Raw genomic sequence first — 26,221 nt, forward strand, 5'->3', positions numbered from 1 at the left:
AAGTCTGTTGAAATAGTTTATTTATTTATTTTCAAGGACAGAAGAGAGAGAGAAAAAAGAGGAAAACAGAGAATAGGTATCCCAGGGCCTCTAGCCACTGCAAACAAACTCCAGACGCATGTGCCACTTTGTGCATCTGGCTTTATGTGGGTACTGGGAAATCAAACCCAGATCATTAGCCTTTGCAGGTAAGTGCCTAAACTGTTGAGCCATTTCTCCAGCCCAATAAAAAGTTTTAAAATACAGTTTACAAGTATAATAAAATCTCATACAATTGCACTCCATCCTTCCTGGGATGTGAATCATTTCACTGCCCAATGTATCCAGGACCCATCCAGTAGCCATCTTGGTGATCAGATCAGCTGTGGCAGTACTGAAGTTATTGCATTCAGATAAGAAAGTTCAGTGCTATATCACAATGCCTATGACATTCACTTCATCTGTCCCATAGGCATTCAATCATCTCACATCATCACAAGAATTGTGAGTACAGTAAATTTTGAGAGAAGTATTCACATAACTTATTGCAGTTTACAATTGTATTAGTAATTGTTAATCTCTATTATATATAGTTTGTAAATGAAAATTCATCATATATGTATGTAAAAATACATAAGGTTCTGTACTAGCCATGCTTTCAGGCCTCCACTGGGGACTTGGAACGCCTGCCCTTGGGTAAGAACTATTGTGTCTCCATATTACATAGAGGCACAAATGCATCACATGCTTTTCTTCAAGGCCACATAACTATTAGTCTAGATTTGAATTCATATTCTCCAACATCAGCCACTCTACATAGGAACAAAGACTAACCTGATAGCAGACCTTAGGGCAGATCAAAGGAAAGACAAACATTTACTCCAACCCCAAAAATTATTTCTTGGCAATTCTGATTTTATCTAACAAAAAGCCTAAAACTTGGGCTGGAGAGATGGCTTAACAGTTAAGGTGCTTGCCTGCAAAGCCTAAGGACCCATATTGAACTCTCCAGGTCCCACATAAGCCACACACACAAAGTGACACAGCACACAAGGTCACACATGCACACGAGCTGACACACACATCTGGAGTTCAATTGCAGTGACTAGAGGCCCTGGCACACCAATTCTCTCTTTCTGTCTCTCTCATGTACACATAAAAGAAGTTTAGGCCGGGCGTGGTGGCGCATGCCTTTAATCCCAGCACTCAGGAGGCAGAGGTAGGAGGATCGCCATGAGTTCGAGGCCACCCTGAGACTACATGGTGAATTCCAGGTCAGCCTGAGCCAGAGTGAGACCCTACTTCAAAAAAAAAAAGAAGTTCAGTCTGTTGGGCTTACCAAAAAAAAAAAAAAAGCCTAAATCCTAAAATTCTCATCATTCCTCCATCATTTTTATGGTGCATGAACTGACATGTGACACATGAAAATGCTAAAGTGGGAAAATGACAAGGAATTGACATGTATTTAAAGCCTACTTTGTGCCAAGCTATATGCTCAATACTTCATATGTTCAAACTTCCATTCAGGCCCCTCCAAAACCAAGGAAGAAGATCTAAGTGTTCTCTTCCTGGAAACTCCTGTCACATACTGAGAAATCAAACACTAAACTATGCCAAAGAGCCATGGTAATAAAGATGAATTTTGAAATGTATAAGTCAGAAATGAAATGCAACAAATCAATGAACATATAGGAAATGAGCTCTGTGGAGGAGCCCTACACAGTTAAATTCATGACAACCCTGAGTCCAAAGACCTATGAGTAAACAGACAAGTTGCATGGATCAAGTTTTGCTTTCTATAATTTCTGTACAAATTCACTCAATGCAACTAACCCATGGCAAATAGATAAGGACAGTATCTCCTTGTCCATAATCAGATACTGAAAAATTATGATAGTGACTATGTTGAAAAGAAAATGAGGAATGAATATCACCATGGGGGTTAGAGCAGAGAAGGTAAGTGTTGTTTTTTTTTTCTTCATTAAATCTGCTCAGACTTCCTCATAAGGACATCTCACACATTAAGAGGGCACAAGAAAGCAGCTAATTAAACATCTGTCACCACTTTCCTGTTAGTGTTTAATTTGAAACAACTTTCTGTTTCCTTCTAAATGAGAGTTGATTATTCAAGAGAGCTAGATACATCCTACATGACTTTGGACTGGCCCACACAGCACCAATCAGCCAGAGTATTAACAGAGAGGCTAGAAGTTTCAGCAAGATGGAAGAGGAATGTTTTCACAATGGTTCTGCAAGGCTGCCTGTGTGAGTACTACACTCACTGATAGGAAGAAAAGTAATGAGTACAGCCAGCTGGGGGACTCAGAGCATTTCCCTCAAGCTGAGTTTGTGAGGCTGCTAGCCAAGGAGCCAGAAACCACATCATGAGATGTAGTCTCTGATGTCTACATAACAATCGATATTGTCTATCAGTGAATGTGGGGAATGCTTCATATTTTATTTGAATCTTGGACTTTCAGATCATTAGTATAAGGAATGACTATAACTAACCTTGTGATACAAATCTGTTTAGACCATGAGCTCTGCCTTTTGTTGGGGAGCATTTTTTTAAGTATTATTTAAGTATTTTTCCTTTTTGTTCTCAGTAATCCATGGTCAGCATTTACAACCCAAGAGATATACAGGCAACTGGCCATTTTCTACTCAGTCATCCACAATTACTTTAATATATTTTTTAATATTTTTATTATTTATTTGAAAGAGAGGGAGAGAGAAAGAGGCTGATAGACAATGGATATGCAAGGGCCTCTAGCCGCTGCAAACAAACTCCAGATACACGTGCCACCTTGTCCATCTGGCTTACGTGGGTCCTGGGGAATTGAACTGGTACAAGTACCTTAATCACTAAGCCATCTCTCCAGCCCCACAATTACTTTAAAAGCAAACATCTTGCTGGGCATTGTGACACATACCTGTAATTCCAGAATTCAGGAAGTTGAGTGAGATAGGAGGATCATCACAGGTTTAAGGGCAACCTGGGCTACACAACAAGTTCCAGAGTAGCCAGGGACATACAGTAAGACCTCTTTTTTAAAAAATGCACTTCTCTTTCTCTCTCTCTCTCTCTCTCTCTCACTCACTTGCTCGCTCACTCGCTCATCACCTACCATATCCTCTCCTATGCCTTGCTCCAGCCTCATAAAGACATTCATCTTTCTATAGACACATCATGTGTCCCTATGTTAAGTGAAAGAGCTGTCGTAACAATCTGCCACAGGCTAGATGGCTTAAATGAGAGAAGTTTATTTTCTCACAGTTCTAGGAAAAAGATACTCAAGATCAATGTGCTAGAAAATTTGATTTCTGGTCAGGGCACTCTTCTCCTTGGCAAAGAGCCACCTTCCAGCTGTGTCTTCATGTGGCCTTTTCTCTGAGCTTGAATGGAGAGTGATTGTTGCTGTCTTCTTCCTCTTCTTATAATCCAGTAAAGGTATCAGTATTATTGATGAGGGCTCCACCTTTAATTACCATTTTAAAAGTTCAATGTCAAGTAGAAGGGAAGTATTTGGGAAGAAGAAAGGGATTAGTATGGAAGAGATAGGAACAGGAGAGGATAGCTAAGAAGGAGGGACAAATATGGCTAAAGTACATAACATACTAAGGGCTAGGACTTAGCTCAGTGATAGAGCACTTGCCTAGCAAGCCCAAAGCTCTAGGTTCAATTTCCATCATCCCTGTAAAAACCCAGGCTTGGTCATGCATGCTCATAACCATAGTAATGAGTCGAGAGGAAACATGAGGATCACTCAGCCTCCCTGGTCAGCCAGCATAAACACCAATGAGTTCCAAGTTCAATGAACAACACCGTCTCAGGAAAGTAAGGCATAAGAGTGATAGAAGAGGACACCTGCCATTGTACTTGGGCTTCCACGCACAGACACACAAGGGTGTGCACATCTGTACTCACACATGCATACACATGTATACCACACATACACACACACAGCAAAAACAATCTTTTAGGGACTGAGAAGATGGATGAACAATTAGAGGTGCTTTTTAAAGATATATTTTATATATTTGTTTATTTGAGACAGAGAAAGAGTGAGAGAGAGAATGGGTGTGCCAGAGCCTCCAGCCACTACAAATGACCTCCAGATGCCTGCAGCTCCTTGTGTGTCTGGCTTACGAGGGTCCTGGAGGATCAAACTGGGATCCTTTGGCATTTCAGGCAAACACCTTAACTATTAAGCCATCTTCTCTGACCCAAGGTGCTTGTTTATAAAGACTACAGGCCTGAGTTCAATTCACAAGCTTCCCAAATAAACACAAAGATGTGATGCAAGTGCCTGGCATTTGTTTGTAAAGGCAAGAAGCTTTGACATGTCTATACACACACACACACACACACACACACACAAATAACAATTGAATAAATCGTGATTCAAGTAAAGTGTATTATGTATTTTAAAATTCTTTTAAGCTGAGCTGGAGGGTTTGCATGGTGAGCATAGAGTGAATAGGCTAGAAACCAGTTTCCCCAGGCTCCTACAAGTGTTATGGTTCCAGTAGGTCCCCCTGTGGCTGGCTTGGGACTGCTTGGACCCTGAAAGCTTGCACTGGAAGCAGGACCCTTCCTCTACCTTCCTGATTGAAGTGCCCCTGGATACCCAATTCAAGGATAACCTGCACCAGAGGTTACTCATTGGGTATGGAGTGAGTAGGCCAGAACCTTGTTCCCCCAGCTCCTCCAAGTTTCCTGGTACCAGTAGGTACCCTTACAGCTAGCTTGGGGAGGCCTGGTCCCTGTGGGGGGGGGGGGGGGGCTGTGGAAACAAGCCTTCTTCTCTGGTATCTTGACTGGCCCCTGGGTACAGACATCCCTATTCCCCTGAGTCAGAGACTGCAGACCCCTTGCCTCTGGCTGTCCAGCTTCTGGGTGCCTGGTTCCCCAACCCATGATTTCCGGGTTCTAAAGAGTATTGCAAGCAGAGTGAGTATGTCAGAGCTCCCAGTTACCCAGGTACCTTTGATGTACCTGCAATCTCTACAATCTGTGCACCTGTGGTTATAACCCCATTGTACACCAGTATACCAATCCAGTTCCCATTTAAAACAGAACACCCTCTGAAGTTCCTACCAGGATGAAAACTTGCTTCCTCCTCAATAGAGCAAAGTGTCTCCCCAAAATGGGAAGACCACATGAAAAAAAAACACAATGAAAGTCAGAAAACAGAGATCTCCACCAAGGATGCCTAGTCCCATAATGGAAGCCTCCAGTGAAATCATAGATAAATCAACAGAAATTCAATCCCAAAATGAAAACACAGCAACCAATGAGACCCTGATCAAAAGAATTTCTGAATGGAATTTCAAAGGGGTAAGTGTTGGGGGGGGAAGGGAGGGAATTACCATGGGATATTTTTTTATAATCATGGAAAATGCTAATAAAAATTTAAAAAGAAAAAAAAAAAGAATTTCTGAACTGGAAGTAAGCCATCAAAAAACAAACAATTTAAGCCAGGCATAGTGGCACACACCTTTAATCCAAGCACCTGTGAAGCAGAGGTAGGAGGATCACCATGACTTTGAGGCCACTCTGAGACTACACAGTGAATTCCAGGTCAACCTGGACTAGCCTGGACATCAAAAAAACCAACAATTGTATCAAGGAAATTGATACATTGTCTCTTATAGTGTTCATCATTTGACAGTGACTTAACTTGATTGAAGAAAATGCCAGAACCCCCCAAAAATATATGAATGAATTGAAAGTGAGTCAAGAAATGGAAGATGTCAATTAAGTGATTGATTAGTTTAATGGAGACCTGATCAAATGTGAACATGAATTCCAGGAAGCATCAAGAAAATTAGAACTCAAACTGAAATAATACCTCAAAGAAGAGATCGAGATGATGCAAAATAATACAAAAGAAAATAAAAATCAAATAAAACTTATAAAAACCTATCTAGAACTCCTCACCAAAAGAGTTACTCATATGGAAGACATAACCTCTGACCTGAAAGACAAGATAGAAGAAATTGATTGGGAGGCCAAAAACTTGGCTAAGTTCAAAAACTCAAGTGAGGACTTCCAGTCAAGATGGCATCCACCTAACCTTGCCTAACCTCACAGGGAAGGAAGTTAAAACCATTAAGTTTCCAGGTTTCATTTTTTTAGAGGTTTTCTGATTCTAGTAGGCTTTCAATGGGAGGGTTCAGAAGAGCAAAACAGACTCCACTGATTCCCACACTCTCAGGTGGCCCACCAGTCCCCCAGTCCCCTCCAGCAGCCATCCTAGCTGCAGTCCCAGCAGGAGGTCCCTCCTGTACTAACTGCAGGCCAACCAGACCCAAGCTAGCAAGCTAGGTCCTCCATGCTACACTTTCCCACAATTGCACAGAGACCCATGGGCTTGAACACCATCTCACTCCCAATTTCCACCCTAGCCTTGCTGACCCCCACATGCACGATTGCCATGCCAGTCATCATTCCTGCCCTAGCCTTGTTGACCACCATTTGGGATCACCATCCCACTTGCCATTCCTGCCCTAGCCTTTCTGAGCCCAATGTGGGTGATCACTGTTCCAGTCACTGTTAGACCCTACCCATGCTGACCCATACACGCATAATCACCATCCCAGTCACCGTTCCTGCCCTAGCCTTGCTGAGCCCCATGTGCACAATTGCTGTCCTAGCGACTGTTCCCACCCTAGCCTTGCTAACCACCCCATGCAATCACCATCCCACTTGCCATTCCTGCCCTAGACTTTCTGAACCCCACACACGTGATTGCTGGCCCACTCACCACTGCCATCTCCCACCACAAAACAAGGACCCAGGCCAACAGGCCACTATCCCCTCAGTGGAAACCCTAAATACCAGAAAGGCCTGGAATAGAACACTGCAAACTGTAAGAACTTATGGCTTCCAACCCAAACAACTCTACCCAAAGAAAGTATCCCTCATAATAGATGGTGAAAGAAAAACTTTCCATGATAAAACTCACATTTACAACTACATCAACACAAAGCCAAAGTACAGAGAGTACTTCAGGGAATGCCCCACACAGAAGATTCAAATAACCAACCTTTAGTGCTTGCAAGAAGCATATCACAATAACCAGCTTCAAGAAGGCATAAAAATTACAAAGGCAAAGAGAACAACAAACCACATAAATGATCACAATATAGCAGGTATTAAATGAAACCTCACAGTTATTACCCTAAACATTAATGGCCTAAATTCACCCATCAAGAGACATAAACTAACAGGGTAGATCAGAAAATTAGACTCCACAATCTGTTGGCTCACCACTAGTGACAAACACCTCCTCAGGGTGAAAGGGTGGAAAATGATAGTCAAGCAAACAGAAATAAGAAGCAAGCAGGTGTAGCTATACATAATTATATCAGATAAAATAGACTTCAAACCCAAAGTAATCAAAAAAGACAAAGAAGGCCACTTCTTACTTATCAAGGAAATGATCCAACAAGAGGATAACACAATCATTAATTTTTATGCACCAAACACAGATGCACCACAATTCATAAAACAAAACCTACTTGTCAATAAGACAGAAATAACCACAAGCACCATCATAGTTGGGGACTTCAAGACTCTACTATCAGCAATAGATAGATCATCCAAACAGAAAATTAACAGGGGAATAAGAAAGATGAACAACACCATAGATCAATTAGACCTAACAGACATCTACAAAGCATTCTACCCAAAAACTACAGATTACACATTTTTCTCAGCAGACCATGAAACCTTCTCTTAAATAGGTCATATACTGGGTCATAGAGCCTGCCTCTACATATTTAGGAGGATTGACATAATTTCCTGTGTGATATCAGATCACAATTCTGTATTGTTAGAAATCAACAACAAAAGAAGTGGCGGGAAGCCAACCAATTCCTAGAAACTGAACAACACACCCTTAAACAGTAAATGGGTAGTGGACGAAATAAAAAATGAAATTGCAGAATTTCTAAAGATGAATGACAATGAGAACACAATGTACCAAATCTTATGGAACACAATGAAGGCAGTCCTCAGGGGAAAATTCATAGCACTAAATGCCTTCATAACAAAGACAGAGACCAAATCAATACCTTACCATCCAACTAAAGGCAATGGAAAAAGAAGAAGTATCCAACCCAAAAAGCTCCAGACGAAAAGAAATAATTAAGATCAACAGCAGAAATTGATGAATTGGAAACAATTAAGAAAATTGATCAAACAAAGAGCTGGTCCTTTCAAAACACAAACAAGATTGATAAACCCCTGGCCAATTTGAGCAAGCAAAAAAGAGACAACACTAAGTAACTTATTAACAAAATTAGAAATGAAAAAGAGAGATCACAACAGACATAAGTGAAATTGGGGGAATCATGAGAACTTACTTCAAAAACCTCTACTCCACAAAACTGGATAACATGGAGGAAATGGATAAATTCCTGGACACATACCACCTACCAAAGCTAAACTCAGAGCAGATTAATCTCCTAAACAAATCTATCATAACCACTGAGATTGAAAGGGTAATCAAAAACCTCCCAAAAAGAAGAGTCCAGGACCAAATGGCTTCTCATTATATGAATGGATAACTAAAATATATATCTATATGATGGAATTCTACTCAGCAGTAAGGAAAAGTGGCACAATGAAATGCGAAAAAAAAAAAAAGTCAAAGTTGAAACAGATCATTCTCAGAACTTACCCAATCACAGAAATATAATTGTCACATGGTCTCACTCATCTGTGGCTACTAACCTGAATCTGCCCAAGGTGTTTACATACTAATAAACATCTCAAGTACTGGACAATAGGAATGGTGGGTGGGAGGGGAGGGTAAAGGTGGGGAGGAAAAAACACTGGACCTATACGGAAATGGCACCATAAAATCCTACATCCTGAAAAACATACCATAAAGTTGAACCTTCATCAGGTGCTTAGACAGAACACCTGAATCATCACAGGTGCCTGGAGAGGGTATAATAAAGACCATCCTCAATCTTCTCCTCTTTCTCTCCCTCTCTCTCTCTCTCTCTCTCTCTCTCTCTCTCTCTCTCCCTCCCTCTCTCTCTCTCCCCTTCTTTCCCTTCTCTATTTCTCTTTTATATTACCTATATTTTTCTTCCTTCTTTTCCCTTGGGACTGACCTGTAACTCCCAGTACCAGAATGTGGTTAATATCCACAATGAGATGTTGCTCAGAGAGATCTACAAGTTTTCCCAAAAGAAGAAAGAATTTTGTTACAGTACTTGATAACCCACCAGAGGTTAATGGTAAGACCCTACTGCCAAACACACCATATGCTGTTGGAATGGAACATGGAGCAATCTGGATGGAGAGAGTCAATCCCCAGAAAGTTAGTTTGTCTGGTGCCAGAAGGTGTTACATGAGTGATGGGGGGAAAATGATTAACATGTCTAAGCAGCTCATGGTCTAAGCTACTCAGCAGCAATCAACCTGACACGATGCTCACACAAGTGCAATAGTGGTACACAGCCATGGTGGGTTACTAACTGCTCTTGATTTGGCTAAGTGTTCCACTCAGTGGGATAGAACCCATACCTGGAATGGGGAAACAAGTCAGAACCATGTCCAAAAACAAGCCCGCACTCCAATATTAAGCTCCCAAAAATAGTGTGTTGCAAGAGGGCCTACACCTATTAAATTCTCTCTAGAATAATAATGGGTATCCGTGTATCTTTCACTGACCTTGCTCCTCTTTTTCAGATGGACACAGAACCTGAGGAGAGAATCATCCCATTGCACCTCACTAGGGCACCAACTGAAGCCATAGAGTTAGTGGGGAAATGAGGAAGGGCTGCTTTCTCAGTGAACCTGGTATCAGCACAAGGGTGGAGGAGGTAGACATACAGAACACTCAACTTCTACCAAATCAGATATTCAGAGACAGAGATTCCCAAGACAATAAAAGCTATATATAAAGCTCCTAAACCCCAATTAATTCTTAATGGGGAAACACTCAAAGAGTTTCCACTGAGATTGGGAACAAGACAGGGGTGCCTGCTCAATTCATAATAGCTAAAAACTGGAATCCACTCAGGTGCTCATCACTGGATGAATGGATAACCAAGATGTGGTATAGCTACACAATGGAATTCTACTCAACAGTAAGAAAAAAAATGACACATTGAAATTTGTAGAAAAATGGTCAAACAGAAAGACAACCATTGCATGATCTCACTTACCTGCAGTTCCTAGCCTGGATCAGCCCAGGTTTCTGACATAACTGAATAGCATCTTGAGGCTTGGGCAACAGAGAAAGTAGAGCTTGGGAGAAGGGAAAGAGTGGGGAGGACACAAAATCTGAACCTAAACTGAACTGGTACCATAGAATCCTATATCCTGGAAATCAGACTAAAAGGTGGAACCTTCAATAGGTCCTTAGAGGGAGCACCTAAATTGAAGGGCCCAGGAGAGAGTAAGACAAAACCTAACCTCAAATTTCTCCTGTTTCTCTTTCTTCTCTAGATTTTTCTTTTTACTTTTTCCTTGGTGCTGACCTATAATTTCCTGTACCAGGATGTGGTCTACATCCACAATAGCTATTGATCAGAGAGACCTACTAGATCTCCCAAAACAAACAAGACAGACTTTTGTCAGCGCACTTGGTTATCCACCAGAGGTTAATGGCAAGACCCTCCTGCTAAAGACACCAAACACTGTAGGCATGGACCATGGATTGACCTGGTTGGAATCCAGAGGAGAGCAAGTCCCCAGATAATTAGCCCATCTAGTGCTGAAAAGCACTACATGAACTACCAGGGGAAAGCAGCCAACATCTGTCCAAGCAACTCAAGGTCTACATGACTCAGAAGCAAACAACTTGATGTGATGTTCACACAAATGCAAGACTGGGACACAGCTATGGTGTGTAACCAACTGCTCTTGGATTGGCTAACAACAGATCTTCTCAGTGGAAAAGAAACCATATCTGCAAGTGGGAAAGAAGTCAGAATCATATCCAGATAATGATTTTGCTTTCCATTGTCAAGCCCCCACTAACCTTAGATTATAAGTGTCTAAACCCTTTTAATAATAGTCATACTATTTAACTGGCACTGACTTCACTCTCCACTGGAGAATCTGCTTCTCTTTTTCAGATGGGAAGTAGATTTGGGAAGATAAATGACCCATCACACTCCACCCAGGCCCCAGCTGAAACAACAGAGGAACTGGGGAAATGAGCAAGAATGCTGCCCTCTTAGTTAAGTTGATATCAGCACAAGGGTGACACTGAGGACACTCAACACCTACCAAACCAGAGATCCAGATGCTCCTAAGTGCCCATCGCTAAAGTAGACTTAAAATGTTCCCAGCATGGTTTGGGGAATTTTGTGGAAGAGGGGACAGAAAGATTGTTATAGCCACAAGTTGGGACATTTTGCACATACACATTCCCTCTCCCTCATAACTAACTGCTCCCCCATAATACATGACCCACAATCCTCATGGGTTGACCTGTATCCCCATTGAGGAAGGCCTCTTCAGAAAAGGAACAGAGAGGGGGGAAAGGATGGTACCAACATGTGATGTTTACATACAAAATGTCCATATCTAATCATGAAAAATAATAATAATTTCTATTGAAAACCCTAATATATGAACATGATATAAATTACTCTTATTCCATTCAGGTAATCTTCTTTTGTCCCATCTTCTCTGCACCAATTCTAATGAGGACCTTCTCAACGGGATTAGCAACAATCATTGTGATCAGTCTCTGTGGAGGGAACAATGCCTCACAATGCACATTCCCAACCTGTAGCTCCTACATTCTTACCATCTGGTCTTCTGCAATGTTCTTTAACCCTTGGAGGCTGTGTTTTGAGTCTTTTGTGTTGTGCATGCTTAACCCTCTGTTTTGTTTTGTTTTTTTTATTTGATGTGTTTTGAGTCCCCTCAGTGCCTACCAACATCTCCCTAGAGGAATTTATCTGGCTAGCTCTGAGTACTAGCACACATATTTAATCCACCACTACCTCTGTAAAATTTTCTGAGTTCTACCAGATGTGATAGAGATGAGTTGTGTCATGCTAAGCATTTGGCTTTCTCTTTTTTTTTTCCTTCTGATGGGCCTTGGGTCCAAGGTGTTTGCCACCATCTGTTAAAAGGCTGGTTCTTGGGCTGGAGAGATGGCTTAGCAGTTAAGCGCTTGCCTATGAAGCCTAAGGACACCGGTTCAAGGCTCAGTTCCCCAGGTCCCACGTTAGCCAGATGCACAATGGGGCACACGCGTCTGGAGTTCGTTTGCAGAGGCTGGAAGCCCTGGTGCACCCATTCTCTCTCTCTCTCCCTCTATCTTTCTTTTTCTCTGTGTCTGTCGCTCTTAAATAAATAAATAAATAAATAAATAAATAAATAAAATTTTAATAAAAGGCTGGTTCTTGCCAGATATAGTGGCACATGCCTTTAATCCCAGCACTTAGGAGAGAGAGGTAGGAGGATTGCTGAGAGTTTGAGGCCACTCTGAGACTACATAGTGAATTCCAGGTCAGCCTGAGGTAGAATGAGACCCTACCTCAGAAAACAAAAAAACAACAACAACAACAAAAAAGGCTGGTTCTCTAACCCAGAGGGAGAGCAGTGTGGTTCAATGAGGATACATATATACATTTAGAGGGCTTTTGGTGGGTATAACCTCTCCATTTAGCCTAATATCAGCAGAAGCATATTTCTAGGTCTATGACCTTCCTTGCCTCTTTCTTTCTTGCCTCTGCCTTGGTTCTCAGCAGCAGGTTTGAATTCCCTCCCACTGTGAAAGGCTCATGTCCAATCAAAGAGCTGTTGATTACCTCCTAACTGTGTGCCACTACTGCAATGGTGGGTGTTTCTTGCCTGGCAGGTTGATTGTGTTACAAATTCTACCTACTTGTAGTTATACATGTAGTTAATATATAATTGTTTCAGATCCCTAATCATCATTTTCTAGTTCTAGGGTTTGCAATAGTGTCCTACTGCTGGTTGACCCAGAGATTTGCTTTATCTATTTATAATTTTTATTTGCCCTATTCAATATGTAATACTTCCTCTTTTAAACTCTTTATTACTCACTTTTAGCATAATATTTTACCATGTCCTTATTATTATACCATATATATGGTATATATATTATGTTATTAACACTTAATATATATCAATAGATAAATTCAGCTATTTAATAATACAATAAAGCTATAACTATTTTACCTAGGTTTATCAGATAGTTATTTCTTTTATTTGTGTCCCTATGTGAATAGAGGCTTCACCCCCTTTTATAAAATGGATAAGAAAGAATCCTAGGGAAATACTGCCAGAACAGGAAACCCAGTGGGTGAGCTGGTAAAGTGTTTTGTTTTATTTTCAGGAAATTGTCAATGTGAGGATGCAAGAGTACATAGGTTTCAGCACTCTGCACAAACACATAGTCTTGATCCATCCTCACTAATACAGAAACAATAGATTACCCACTGAATGGGAGAAAATATTTGCTAGACATACCACTGACAAAAGCATAATATCTAGAATCTACAAAGAAATCAAAAAATTAAACAATAAGAAATCCAACAACCCACTTCAAAAGTGGGGCAGAGAGCTGCAGAGGAAGAATTACAAATAGCTAACTCACACTTAAGAAAATGCTCAACATCCCAAACCATTAAGGAAATGCAAATTAAAACAATCATGAGATTCTATCTTACTCCAATAAGGATGGCAATCATTAACAAATCTAACAATGACAAATGTTGCCAAGGTATGAGGAAAGAAGAACCCTTATCTACTGTTGGTGGGAGTGCAAACTTGAACAACCACTATGGAAAGCAATGCGGAAATTTCTGAGAAGATGACTGTAGAAGTAACAACAGACCCAGTTATTCCCTTACTGGGCATTTATCCTAAATACTCCATGTATCTATACAGAGAAATTTGCTCAGCCATGTTTATAGCTGCTCAATTCATCATAGCTAAGAACTAGAATCAACCCAGATGCCCATCATTGGACGAATGGATACTGAAGTTGTGGTACGTGAACACAATGGAATTCTACTCTCCAGTGAGAAAAAAAATGATACAATGAAATTTGTAGAAAAATGGACAGACTTGGTACAGATCATACTCAGTGAACTCACACAATCACAAAAAGACAAACACAGAATGATGCCACTATCTGTGGTTCCTAACCTGGACCTGCTCAAGTTGCTATCATACCTGATAGCAAACTCAAGGCCCAGAAAATAGGGGTGGGATGGTTTATGGGAAGGAGAGGAAAGGGAAGAGGAGAAAACAAACACAAAATTAAATCCAAAATGAGCTGATGCCTTTGAAACTTTTATCCTTGGAGATTGCCTAAAAGATATAACCCTCAAAAGGAGTAAGGGGGGAACACAACCTATGCAATGTCATTTTTAAATAAGTAGCAGATGTAGAAGACACCATATGCTGCTGATACAGAGCATAGAGAGACCTGGCTGGAATCCAGGAGAAAGCCAGTCCCCAGACAATTAGTCTATCTAGTTCTGGAACTCACTACATGAGCTACTGGGGAGGAATGGCCAACAATGGCCTGAGCAAGCAGATGTCTAATTTACTGAGAAACAAACATCTACACACCAGTGCAATAGTGGCACACAGCCTTAGTGGGTAACCAATAGCTATCTGATTGGCTAAGAGATCCACTCAGTGTAAAGGAACCATATTGGTTCCTTTGGGAACCAGATCAGAATCCTATGGAAACAAAGATCATGTCCTCCATTGTCAAGCTTTCACTAGTCTTTGGCTAAAAGAGAAGTTACAAACATCAAATTCTCCCTAACTTAATAATGCTTATCCCATCTAAACTATGCTGATCTCCGTAGGTGATCTCTATAAAAGAATCTGTTCTTTTCCAGAAGGTAGCGAGACCCCAGGAGATAAACTACACCTTGCACTCCAGCCAAGCCACAGCTGAATCCACAGAGGAATGGGGAGACCAGCAAGATTGTTGCTTCCATGCTGTTCCTGATAACCAGTGCCAGGGTATAGGAGACAGACCCTAAGATACTCAACACCTACTAAAGTAGAGATCCAGAGGCTTCTAAGAGCTCATCTCTGAAGTAGAGTTAAAACTCATCCACCGCAGCTCAGGGAATTTTATGGAAGAGGGGTGGAAACATTGTAAGAGCCACAGGTTGAGACATCATGCCCAGAGGCATACCCTTCCCCAAAATATAAGTGATTGCTGCTCCTACAACACATAAACTACAACCCCATGGAGAATATCTGCAACTTCACTGAGGAGCATCTCCAACAGAATAGGGGCAGGAACATGAGAAAAGAGGGTACCAATACATGATGTATCCATATGAAACATCTTGTTAATAATAATGATAATATTAATAAATATAAAAATATTTAACTTTTTTTAATTCTCTTAAAACAATTGAGAAAAAAAGTGAATTTTGATCTCTTGAGAAACAATAGAATACTATTATTTAGCTCCTGAGAACAACATTGCTTATTTAGTAACATGGAACGTTACTCTCATTGTATTCTGTTTCTAAAGAGCAACGGTACTCTGGTATTATTGCACTTAAGTAGAAGTGTATGTGTGCTTTAAGGAAACATTCTGTCTGGGCATGTTGGCACACACCTGTAATCCCAGCATCCAGGAGGCAGAGGTAGGAGGACTGCTGTGAGTTTGAGGCCAGCCTGAGACTAACTAGTGAATCCCAAGTCAACCTGGACTAGAGCAAAAGACCTTACCAAAAAAAAAAAAAAAAAATCTCCAAATATCAACACATGTGAGGATTAGGCCTTCAGCATATGAACTCAGCAGGTGCACAATCCAGTCTGCAACATTCATACTCCGCCATCAGCCCCAAAGCACTTCTCTCTTTTCCACTGACAGACATTCCACTGGCTACCAGATTCCACCCAAAGTGTTTTCTACTTCGTAAGAAGTCTTCTACTGGGCATAGTGGCAAACACCTGTCACACCAAGCACATCATTGAGAAGGCTGACACAGGATGATCACAAGTTCAAGAACAGCCTGGGCTGCATAGCAATATACTGTCTCAATAAAAAAGAAAATTTGGGGCTGGAGAGATGGCTTAGTGGCTAAGCGCTTGCCTGTGAAGCCTAAGGACCCCGGTTCGAGGCTCGGTTCCCCAGGTCCCACGTTAGCCAGATGCACAAGGGGCACACGCGTCTGGAGTTCGTTTGCAGTGGCTGGAAGCCCTGGCGCGCCCATTCTCTCTCTCTTCCTCTATCTGTCTTTCTCCCTGTGTCTGTCGCTCTCAAATAAATAAATAAATAAAATGAACAAAAAAAATTAAAAAACAAAAGAAAATTTGTCCTTAATTCAAGCCAGAATAATTAATCCCCATTATGACACTTATTTTCTTATCATATGTCTTACCCCACTAATGTGCTGTGAAGTATTCAGAAACAAACAGGACTCTGTCAGGCTCACCCTGTCTGGCTTAGAACACTGTGGACAGTGTGATATCAATCATTTTGTGACTATAACAGTGGCCATTCAATAAATAAGAATAAATAAATTATCTCCTTCTCTGATAATGGCATTTTATCATTTCCCATTACTATCTATTTTATTCTTGTCAAACTCTCCTTCATCTACTTTTTCAGTTCTCTTATTATTAGATACCACATTTTAAGGCTTCCCACAGAAGACTTATTGGCTCTCTCCTCCCTTACTCTGGTTTCCTGTATTCTTTGCAAACAAATCCCAGAAGCTTCAAGTATAAAGTTATACTTTGAGTATGATAATCTCAAAGTCTGTCACCAGCCCACACCTCCCTGCTGAGCTTCAGTTCTACACACCCTGATCCCTCTTGGCATTTCTATGGGGAACTCCCTACAGGTGGCCTGATCATCCATTGAAATACAACTCACCCACATGAAACAAACTTCCAAATTGTGTAAAGTGTATATTCCTTTTCACTGACCCAGGATGCCAGTTGCCAGGATAGAACAGTGATGAGGGTGGGTGTGAGGACAGGGCAAACGAAGATGCCATGATTATGGTGATAACCACAATGAGAACAAAAACTATGTGATTCTTTTTTCCACCTGTGAACCGAGGCCCATTGCCACCACTCCCTTACATTCTCATTCTGATCACACCATTCCAAATCCAATCCCCCCCCCTGCCGCCGCCCCAGCGACTGCATGTGATATTTCCCATTCTGTCACTTTCCATACACTCTTCCTTCAGTCAGGAATATCATCCTTCTTCTGCATGGGTTTATTTACTTGTCCTTCAGAAGTTAGCATAAACCACCCACCTCCTGCAGGAAGACTTCCAGGAGTCCCTCAGTGCACCAATAGCATAGCCAAACTAAGAATTGTCCATCCTGACTTTCTTTTTTGATTTTTCAAGGTAGGGTCTCACTCTAGCCCAGGCTGACCTGGAATTCACTCTGTAGTCTCAGGGAGTCCTCAAACTCGCAGCCATCCTCCTACCTCTGCCTCCAGAATGCTGGGATTAAAGGCATGTGCCACCAAGCCCCTCCTCCTGACTTTCTTGACTTCACTCCTTCATAGTGTGTCAATGGTCTTCCTTGTCCAGGAAGATAAGAACACATATACACACACACTGAACTAAGGAGTTATTGGTTCTTATAAACATAAATTGGATATGATATTGCTTACCCAAATCATTAATCTGAAGTATTCAGAATGCATGATAACCTGGGCTCAAATTTTAAAATATAAAACTACATATTCAATCATATTAGGTATCATTTTCCAGCTCACATAAAATAGATAGTGGCCAAGCCAGGCATGGTGGTGCACGCCTTTAATCCTAGCACTCGGGAAGCAAAGGTAGGAGGATCGCCATGAGTTCAAGGCCACCCTGAGACTACAGAGTTAATTCCAGGTCAGCCTGGACCAGAGTGAGGCCCTAGCTCAAAAAACCAAAAAAAAAAAAAAAGGTAGTGGGCATCATATATGTATATGCTACTTATAATATACATATATGTATATATATTTCTGGGCAAGATGAAGAAATTAATGGATCTCAAATAAGTTATTCCCCAGCACAGAAATGTTCTTAAGAATGTCACAGCTACAGCTAATTTCAAAGTATGTTTAAAAGCAATAAAACATGTAACAGATTTGCAATGTACTTAGGTTTTGGTCATGTCCTTCAGACCACACCAATTATGTACAAGCTGCAGCATGGCTGTGAGATCTGTAGCTGCTAGTGGTAACTTGCACTGCTCCCTAGACAGTTTCATCAATGTTGCTAAACACTCAATGACAAAAACAGATCGCCAATATCTCAAGCCTAAAATGTAATCAATACTACTACACAGAAGCTAGGTTTATTACATTTCAAAGTAGCTGGGATTAAATGGATTAGAGGAGAATACAAAAATAGTTCTTTATGTACTTTTTTAAGATGATAAAGGAGAAACTCTGGACAAATGAAATGAAACACAGCCTCACCAGCAAAAGCAAATTTTGATTGAATGGCATCTCTCAGTTCAAGGACTCCCTCAACATAAGAGCTGAGATTTGCAGAAAAATGTCAGCACAGGCAGACCAGTCCACACTGGTGAGGAATGTGGGAGGTGTGGGTTCTACCTGACTAAGATTCCATGCAGACCACTCATCAGTGCACACAAACAGCTTGATAAAAATGTCCTCAAAAAGGGCTGGAGAGATGGCTTAGCAGTTAAGCGCTTGCCTGTGAAGCCTAAGGACCCCGGTTCGAGGCTCGGTTGCCCAGGTCCCACATTAGCTAGATGCACAAGGGGGCACACGCGTCTGGAGTTCGTTTGCAGAGGCTGGAAGCCCTGGCGCGCCCATTCCCTCTCTCTCTCTCTCCCTCTATCTGTCTTTCTCTCTGTGTCTGTCGCTGTCAAATAAATAAATTTTTTAAAAAAAATGTCCTCAAAAGAGCCACACAGTTGTCAAGGTTTTAGTATGGGTCTATAATCATCTCCCAACTTATTTTGTAAATAGCTATCTACTACTGACTAATAACTGGGTTTTTACAACTTAATTCTACTAATTACTTTCAAAAGTATCTTTGATTACATTTACCCTACATTACCTTTTACAAACTAGTTTTTAACACAGAATAAAACTAACAAGAGGCTGTGTGGCAAAGAGCAACAGAATGCAATTGTGATGACTCAGGCAAGCCAAAATATAAACCTTCTGTGAGAAAAGCATGGAAATGTTCCCAGAGCCTCCATGTGCAAAACAATCACATGCTATGCATCACCTTCCCACACAAAGTAAAGCAATCCATATGCACACATGTAAGTATAAAATAACAAAATTAATGTTCTTGTGCAACTTATAGTAAATCTCATTGCTTTGGAATTACAAGAGGTAAATCTTGAATTACAAACATAAATATCAAATTATTTTAATTTGTATTATGAGCTATATAGGTCACCAAGAACCTTCATACATATTCTTTAAATGATCTTTATGAGCTGGAGAGATGGCTTAGTGGTTAAGCGCTTGCCTGTGAAGCCTAAGGACCCCGGTTCAAGGCTCTATTCCCCAGGACCCATGTTAGCCAGATGCACAAGGGGGTGCATGCATCTGGAGTTCGTTTGCAGGAGCTGGAGGCCCTGGAGCACCCATTCTCCGCCCCCCCCTCTCTCTCTCTCTCCCTCTTTCTCTCTCTGTCTGTTGCTCTCAAATAAATAAGTTAAACAAAAAAAATTAAATGATCTTTATAACATCTCCCAGAAATTTATCATCTCTGATTTCAGGTGGAGGAACTAAGGATTTAAAAAATTAAGTGGTTTACCCAAGGTCATCCAACCAATAAGGACTGAATAAGAGTGCTACTACTAAATCTTTTAAATGAAACATCTTTGATAATCTACAACTGTGTCTCAATATAACTGTGTATACAAATACTTGTTTACATTACGAACTCATTTCTTCAATGAACACTTGAGCATCTACTATGCTTAGTACATCATTAATGCTGCATATTCAAAGATGAATTCTATGGCCTTATTAGCCCCCAGAAGTTAAAAAAAAAATCAATCTGCTAGGAAGACAATAATACCATCAGCATTGTCAAAAGAGTTAATATTTTTATTTACCATGTACCAGACACTTAAAGTATTAACTAAATTTAGTCTCATAAAAACTCTATTGGGGGCTGGAGAGATGGCTTAGCGGTTAAGCGCTTGCCTGTGAAGCCTAAGAACCCCGGTTCGAGGCTCGGTTCCCCAGGTCCCACGTTAGCCAGATGCACAAGGGGGCGCACGTGTCTGGAGTTCGTTTGCAGTGGATGGAAGCCCTGGCGCGCCCATTCTCTCCCTCTCCCTCTATCTGTCTTTCTCTCTGTGTCTGTTGCTCTCAAATAAATAAATAAAAAATGAACAAAAAATATTAAAAAAAAACTCTATTGGATATTGGCCACAGAGGTCCCTGATACCCCCAAAACATTGCAAACCATTGCCAAGACTCTTGATTTCCCACCAGAACTAGATGGTAAGATTCCACATGCTTAGGCCTCAAGTCACTAGGAAACCAAGCTGAAAACCTCCCTCTGGGCCAGCCAACAGAAAGCTGGGAAAAGGTATAGTACATGAAACCCTAGGGGAGAGAGAAGTCATCAGTGGTGATAAACAGCAGTGGACATTGCAAACTTTTTAAGATTGGCCAGCCAGGAGCCAGACGTGGTGGCACATACCTTTAATCCCAGCACTAGGGAGGCAGAGGTAGTAGGATAGTTCTAGACCAGCCTGAGGCTACATAGTGAATTCCAGTTCAGCCTGGACTAGAGCAAGATCCTACCTCAAAAACTTGATAGATGATAGGTAGGTAGGTAGGTAGGTAGGTAGGTAGGTAGGTAGGTAGATAGATAGATAATGGATGGATGGATAGATAGATAGATGAATGATATAGAGAAAGAAAGAGAATAAGAACAGAAAGAATGGAGCTCCCACTAAATAACACAAAAGATTGCAGGTGTTGCTCTTTGAAGGTAAATATAAAGGAAGCTGTAAATGTTTGTGAACACATATCCAGCCAAGGTTTGGCACCCTGTTCAGGTAGGAGGACATGTCTCATTTCTAGTTTGCATAAAAACAAACATTATGGCAACTATAGCCAAAGTCAAGAGTTTGGGTTCAGACATATTTAAGGGAATTTATGAGACATCCAAGTGATTTGCAAAGTAACCAGTTGAATAAACACATGTGGATAGCTCTGAACAGTTCCAGAAAGCAAATGCTATTGAGACGCTTAATTACACAGTTTAAAACCAGGAGGTTGGATGAGTTCATGGATGGGGAGAAAACATGAGAGGGGGTACAGTTAGGGTGACTGGACCCCTCAAAGTGAAAAAGGCAGGAAAGTCTGTGCTTGCTAGAAATCAAAGATGATCTGACTTCTTATCTCTTGCCTAGTTCCTTAGACATGTTTTTAAATAAACAACCAGGACCCCTGGGGGGAAGGTCTTTCATAGGATTTAAACATTGTGGTTAGTCAAGTTCAGCCACCAAAACTTGATATCTCTTCCAGAGATAGCCCCTAGCCATAACCAACTAGCTGTTCCTCTGGTTCACCTGAGACAGAAGACAGCCCACAGTATAAGGTTATAACTACCTTTGCAAGGGGAGGGTAGGCTCTCTGACCACTTGGAAACTCCCAGCTATGGGTGAGTTTTTCCCTCGGCTGGGCCAAGGGGAGGGGCCCCTACCCCTTACTCTCTACATGGGTTCTTTATTCCCTCCAGCTTCCCACGTGGCAGGAGCTTCTTGAACTTTCTTTTCTCTCTTTTTGTTCCATGATTTTTCCAGGCCCTCCACATGGGATCTCTAGCCATGTGGGTGCCTTTCTTTGGCTCTGAACTTTCCTCAATAAATATAATAATTTAATAATAATCCTTCTCAGTCTTTTTTATTTAATTCTTTGATTAAAATTAGAAGAAAAAAAAACCTAGAGTTTTGGGTTCAAGGACTTTCCTGGATCCCAAGCACCTTGTTGCAAACAAATCTAGAAAAGTTACAAGGCCTGAGTTCTGCAGGGCCCACTGTGAAGTAGTCACACAGGTAACAAATCAGCAGAGCAGAGCAAGAAACAACAGCCAGTGAAAAGGAAGGATCTCAGGAGGAAGGGAAAATGAAAGGAGAAGAGGAAGGTCAAATGCAATAATAGACAAGTAAAGTGGAAAATTACTTCTGGCTTTAGTAATCCAACAGTTATTAGTGACATCAACAGGAGAGGCTCTGGTGAAATCATAAGAAAGAAAATTTAATGGGAGTCAAACTGGAGACAGTAAGAATACAGCTCTGGAAGTTTTGCTGTAAGAGAAAACAGCAAGACGGAACACGTGCTGGTAGTCATAACTGGCCTTCATTATTTATTATGTTTTAGGTTGGGAGAAATATCTATAGCCCTCTATGCTAGTGAAGATGATCCCATAAAGAGGAGAAATGAAAATGCAGAATTAGTAAAGTAATGTCCTTGAGTCAGTATGAAAGGGTAGAACCTAGGACACCAGTAAGATGATTGACCTCAGCTAAAAGCACAAACAGTTCCTCCATGATAAGAGGAAAGGCAGAGTACTGCGTCACTGATGCCAGGAGGAGGCAAATGTGGTCAGCCATTTTCTTGGGGAAATGGGAAGGTAAGACAGCACCTGGGAAGAAAGACTGCAAAATACTAGTCATTATGGGTAAAATATTAATGTGAAACAAACACCAAAAAAAAAATAATAAGAGTTGTCAAGGATCCAAACAATGGGTATACTCATACACTTCTGCTGGGCATGAAAACTGAAAAATAATAGCATTATTTAGTGAAGACAAAGATGTGCCTATTCCATAACCAGCACTGCCACCTCTAAGAATCTACCTAGAATACTGGTGTGTGCGTGGGGGGTAGGGTGGGTGTGGGTGTGGGTGTGCGCGCGCACGCACGTTTACATGCATGCATGTATACATGTGTGTTTGTGATCATAGTCTTTTACAAGAAATGGCTACAGTGCTGGAGGGATGGCTTAGCAGTTAAGGCATTTGCCTGCAAAGCCACAGGACCCAGGTTCAATTCCCCAGGACCCACGTTAGCCAGATGCACAAGGGGGCACAAGCATCTAGAGTTCATTTGCAGTGGCTAGAAGCCCTGGCACACCCATTCTCCCTCTCCCTCTCCCTCCCCCTCCCCCCTCTCTCTCTCTCTCTCTCTCTTTCTCTCCCTCTTTCTCTGTCAAATTAATAAATAAATAAAAAGAAAAATATTCTTTTTAAAAAAAGAAAGAAAGAAAGAAATAACTATAGCATGATTCCTCTGACAGCAGGCTGTTTAAAAATTTAATAACAATGGGCTTAGGATGATGGCTCAAGTGGATCAATGGTTAAAGGCATTTGCTTGTAAAGCCCGTTGGCCTGGGTTCAATTTCCAAGCCACCCAGTAAGCTTAACACAAAAAGTGGTGCAAATGTCTGGTCTAATTATAGTGCACATACATTCAAATAAATAATATTTCTTTAAAATTTAATAACAAAATATTGTCTTCAATTTATGAGTACAGGAAACAATGATAACACAATGGTAATTACCAGTGAAAGGAAAGAAAGGGGAGGGTTGGAGATTGGTCAGGAATGACCATACTAGATGGTTCTGAAATGCTGATGCCTCCATTTCTTTCTTTCTTTCTTTTTTTGGTTTTTTTACGAGGTAGAGTCTCACTTTAGCTCAGGCTGACCTGGAATTCTCTATGCAGTCTCAGGGTGGCCTCGAATTCACAGTGATCCTCCTACCTCTGCCTCCCGAGTGCTGGGATTAAAGGCGTGCGCCACCACGCCCGGCTTGATGCCTCCATTTCTTAAGCTGCATGACTGTCCAATGTGGGTCATTCACTATTTATTTATTGATTTATCTTGGTTTTTTGAGATAGTGTCTCACTCTAACCCAGGCTGACCTGGAATTCATTCTGTAGTCTCAGGGTGGCCTCAAACTTCTTCATGCACTGCCCCTTGCTGCCCGAGTGCTGAGATTAAAGGCATATGTCACCATGCCCAGCCTCATTCACTTTTACTTACACATTTTAAATGTATAAGTTCAATACAAAGTGTTTTTTTCATCCCTTAGTCTTATGGCTTAATGTTAACCCAGGTACTTTAAATTCATAAGTCTCCTATTGGAAGAATTCCATCACTCAAGATTTTTCCACTAACTTCCACCTCCTTGCCTCAAAAGATGAAATCCTGACAACTTAAGAAAGCCATCTGGGGTTGGAGAGATGGCTTAGCGGTTAAGTGCTTGCCTGTGAAGCCTACGGACCCCGGTTCGAGGCTCGGTTCCCCAGGTCCCACGTTAGCCAGATGCACAAGGGGGCGCACGCGTCTGGAGTTCGTTTGCAGAGGCTGGAAGCCCTGGCGCGCCCATTCTCTATCTCTCCCTCTATCTGTCTTTCTCTCTGTGTCTGTCTCTCTCAAATAAATAAATAAATAAATATTTAAAAAAAAGAAAGCCATCTGGTCCACAGGTAGAAGATCATCTGTACTTGCTATCATTGTATCATTGTCACTCACCCCACTTGGTCATAGGACAGCATGCTCAGTTTGATATACACACTGGGTTCAAGCCTCAGTTTGGGGCTAAGCTTGAAGACAGCGTGCTCTGAATCCTTCCTTTGACACTTGCCTGGACCTTCTTTGAACCTAAAAGTCCTCAACATTTTTACATGGCCCTGCAGGCCCCAGGAGCCCACAGCAATTTTCTCTCTATCACCCTGTTGAACATGAGACCCTAGTAAAACTGCCAGGGACTTATTTGTCCTTTGGTTCTTATCTTCCTGCACCATGTCACACAGAAAGCAAGACACAAATTCCATATCCTAAGCCATCCCCAGTCTGACATGCTTCTCTGAATTTGTCCCTTTCAAATCCATTCCCAGCAAATATCTACATCCTGGCTCTCTCCTGTGTTTACATTCACTTTATAAAGTTGACTTTTAGCAGTTAACAAAGCTCTGAAGATCTAGAAAATTTCAAAATGTCTGATCCATGTCATACCTTTAATGCTATGAGCTTGCTTCATATACTTTAAATCTCCATTATCAGGCATTATGTATTGAACTTTGGTTGGTTGGGTTTTTGTTGTTTTTATTTTGTTTGATTGGAGGCTTCTTGTTTTGTTTTGTTTTGTTTTTGTTGTCGTTCCTGTTGAGTTTTTGCATGTGTTAAATGCTAAAAGTCAGCATCTATGATCTGTTGAATACTGAAGCTCAACATTTGTAGGACCATAACTTTAGATACATTGTAGATTAGGTAAAACATTCAATCACTGAAATACATTAGGGAAAAGGATTCACAAAAAAGTGCAAAGATCTAAACACCAACCAACCAGCCTAGGTGAGCAGCATACCTGGGTCATGCCTGGCTGAGGTACAGATGGGGGGAAATGGGACATCTAGCAGGTGAAGGAAGTGCCTCAAAGGAAGATAGAGCCCAAGCAAATAGAAAGCCCCTAAATGGTGAGCCCATTGTTTTGTGGTGTTTTAACCTAAAGAAACAACAGATCGCATAAATCCAAAAGTATTATTTTAGAGACAAGAGAAGTGAGCCCCACACTTGGCCTCTTCCTAAGTTATCAGGTGTCTTCTCCCCTCAGCATTGTGTTGATGTAACACTTATTTTCTTCTTCAGAATAGCTTGGGCCGTGCATTTATCAACAATGTTGTGTATTTAAGTCTGATATGGAACTTTTCATTCAGTCTCTGCATATCTGGAATTTTTAGCCATAGCTGAGTAAAGTGAGGTGTATTTAGAATAAATGAAACTCCAATTATCTTTTCTAATTATGATAAAGCCTGTCATTGGTTACTTAGTAGAGTATCCACATATGATAGCTCACAGGATTTTGGCAAGTTTGATTCATACTAGCTCATAAATTTATTGACAGATGTATCTAGTAGGTGTTCCTGTAATCTGTGTGACTACTATTGATAATCAAATGATGTGAGTTTAAAGCTTCCCTGTGCCCTGCTACCTTCAGATTGCTCATTTCTCAGAATCTGCATTCTCCACTGAGGTATCGTTTTAGCATCTTAAATAAAAATGACAAGCTGAGGTCAATGAACATAAGAAATTATACTTTAGGGCTGGAGAGATGGCTTAGTGGTTAAGCACTTGCCTGTGAAGCCTAAGGACCCCGGTTCAAGGCTCGATGCCCCAGGACCCACATTAGCTAGATGCACAAGGGGGCTCATGCATCTGGAGTTCGTTTGCTATAGCTGAAGGCCCTGGCACACCCATTCTCCATTCT

Source organism: Jaculus jaculus, chromosome 7, assembly GCF_020740685.1.
Source record: "Jaculus jaculus isolate mJacJac1 chromosome 7, mJacJac1.mat.Y.cur, whole genome shotgun sequence".
NCBI lineage: Eukaryota > Metazoa > Chordata > Mammalia > Rodentia > Dipodidae > Jaculus > Jaculus jaculus.